Source organism: Topomyia yanbarensis, chromosome 3, assembly GCF_030247195.1.
Source record: "Topomyia yanbarensis strain Yona2022 chromosome 3, ASM3024719v1, whole genome shotgun sequence".
Taxonomy (NCBI): Eukaryota; Metazoa; Arthropoda; class Insecta; order Diptera; family Culicidae; genus Topomyia; species Topomyia yanbarensis.
The window spans coordinates 179,810,264-179,813,390 of record NC_080672.1 but is presented as its reverse complement, the minus strand read 5'-3'; the positions used below and the strand labels follow the sequence as shown (position 1 = coordinate 179,813,390).

At 38.2% G+C, this 3,127-nt stretch overlaps 1 pseudogene; it reads right to left on the bottom strand.

Annotated features, from left to right (window-relative positions):
- Positions 1-798: 798 nt before the first annotated feature.
- LOC131687435 (uncharacterized) lies at positions 799-2,098 on the bottom strand (annotated as a pseudogene).
- Positions 2,099-3,127: the final 1,029 nt, after the last annotated feature.

The following is a 3,127-nucleotide window of genomic DNA, read 5'->3' as shown; positions in this document are numbered from 1 at the left end:
ATTTTTTGGCTCATTACAATATACATAACCCCTTTAGGAAAATTCAGTTTTCCCACCACAATGCATTGATTGAGGAATTTAGATATTTTATTAACAGAGCATTAGCAATAATTTGTTTGTATGTCTATTTTATGGGCCATTTTTTCGCTTTCCCATTGATTTGGTTTGAGATTTCTAGCACTGATGTTGTCCTATGCTGATTTGAGCGATTCTCTGTGTCCTGCCACAATCCCATGTAGTATGTGTTATCAAAAACATCGCGAAGCATCAAGTTTTAAATGTTCTCATACGATATAATATCAGAAGAGAGTGATAAGAGTTATAAGAAATGTCTCATCACACTGTTAGGTGGATTAAAAGCGTTTTTAATCGAGAACTTGCTAGCTCCACTAAGTACAACTGTTGCATATCCAGCCTTCAAGAAAAAAAACCAACAACTGCAGCCGCTTGATGCAGTTCATTCGAAGGAGCTTTCTTCATTAAGGATACACGTTGAGAGAGTGATTGGAGTTCTTCGACAAAAGTTTATGATATTAATGGACACTGTTCCCATAACCATGCTTCAACACTGGAATAACGCTACTCCCGCAATCGATCAAATCCTTGTTATAACAGCAGCCTTAGTCAACTTGTGTCCCAGCGTTGTCCCTTCTACTTAAATTAAATTGCTGTTTTTATATTTAGTAATTTTTATTTTGTATGTCTTATTTATTTGTTAATTTCTTACCTACTAATTCAGGAAATATAATGTTCTTGAAAAAAAAATTTGCGGTGTTCTCGCAGTATGACCATAATTCATCATTTCTTTTAATTTCAAAAAGCAAAACCTGATGAGGAGACCACACATAGAAATATCCAAAACTTGCCTTGCAGACGCATATCTGCATTAAAGCTTGATAAAAATATTTATGTTTTGTGTTCAACTCGACCTGATCAAAGGCATTACGTTTAATGAACGATTCCTTTAGCTGTAGTAATGTCGCCGTCATATCTGGAGAATTCCGGGCTGAAAAGGGACACTTTACCTCAACTGTTATCATATCGTGACAATTGCAAAGAAAAATTGCATCCGGAGATGCTCCCATAAACGGCTGTTTTGCGTAAATTATTAATCCTGGTTTTAATTTCCGCAAATTTTGGTGCAAATCTTGAACGGCACAAAACAGTTGGTCCACAGCTCTCTCTTCATTTTTCTTGCCATATTTGGTCGCTACAGTTGAAAATTTTATCTCACTTGGATAACAAATTCTCTTAATCAGAGACACAGATGGACGTGCCATATTAGTGCTGCACATGTCTTTAAATTGGAAGCTGTGATACGCCCACTCCTGAACACATTCCACCACTTGGAATCACTTTGCTTGGCAGTTAAATCGTCGATACTCTTCAATAATACCGGATCACTGGGAAGTTTCTGGATGTATTCAGATGCGAGCTCTCTCAATTCAGCAACAGAATGTGTATTCAATGGGTTATGAAGTAGTTGAAGGTTGTAGTCATTCAGATGTTCATTTATATTTGTATCATACGTGCAAATAGCACAAGTAAAATCCATATTAGTCTCTCCACAGTACAGACTAGCAGCTGCAACATTCAATCCATCGACTTGGAGTACATTTAAGAGGTCTCGACATCGGTTGTCGTAACTACTTGGTGGATTTGTGGAAATGTGGATTTTCTGAATGCGTCTGCCGAAATCAATATCACGCACCTTTTTATACAAGTTGTCACTGATATTTGCAGGAGGCTTCCTCCAATATGCTGGCAAATCTGTTACAGACAGCTAAAAATGTAGAAACAAATGAAAATTCGAAACTTAACCTATCAACAATTATTTACCTTTTTCTCAAGGACTAATTCCTTCGAGGGCAAACAATGTAGCTCCGATGTGACTGCATGCCTCTAAAAGTCCGATAGCGCAGTTGCAATGAACAGCTAAGATTTTACCGTGCTCGTGAATCAAAATCCAAGGATTGAGGGGTTTTTCGTTAAGCGCAAACGAATGTCGAACAACTCCGTGCACTACATATATATCTTGCACTTTACGCCCGGAAACACTCTTAACCCATCCGTTTTTATAATAAAGGATCGCATCCATTCCTTTTCCACAATCTTTTGGCTCGCCAGTGAACGGGCTGGGATCCACAAGAAACTGTTAGATGTTGGCAGACGTTATCATTAATGGCACCTCTTGTGGTATTGTTTTTAACGTAGACGGGTCGATACCGTAACACATTTCTATTTTCCGACGGTATCTTTCTGCTGCAGCTCTACAATCCTTGAAAAAAAGTTGGTTTTAAATAAACAGAAACTTGAAATAATGATGTTGATTTGTTACCATTTTCTCGAAATGAACTTGACAGCGGTTTGTTTACTTCAACCAGTAAATCGCATGTATTAGTGAGACCACTCACTAATACTAACGGAAGCAGAAAAGTCAATGATGGTGAGGAAATGCAGTTCAATGCGGTATATATAGATGTGGCAGAACACACGGTTTGCTACACGGAAACGAAAAACTACCTAAAATTGAGTTCCTTTGACTCAATCTCGTGGTATCGTGGGGGAACTTAAAATTAGGTAAACCGTGTTGAAGGTAGTTTCCATTTAACCACGGCAAAAATTACAACTCATTGATAGGTTTTTTATACTCAAATTTAAGTTGAATTTACCTAATTTTGAGTATACCCCAAACAACTCAAAAGTACCTTCCTCCACCGAAGACCTCGACTGAGTCGAATCTCTCGTTTTGTTTTTGACAACACTAATAAGTGCGAAAGCGACGCACAACTCAAAAGTAAGTTAAAAGAACTTATTCTGCAGGTTGTTTTATTTAACCGTGTAGTGTTGGCAACCAAAAATATGTAAACAATCCAGAAGCACAACGGGTCGACGTCATAGCGGTCACACGATTCAATGGGAGCGGAACGACCTCTATGACGAAAGCAAGTCGATTTATACTGTGATCACTCACACCACTCATGTACGATTCATTTTACGAATACCAAAGTGCCATCTTTGCCAGACCTGTATATACGACATTGAATGCAGTTGGCTGAAATAAATTGCCATTCCAACAACACGTGGTCGGCACCCATACATGCTATCTCTTTCGCTTCTTTTACCT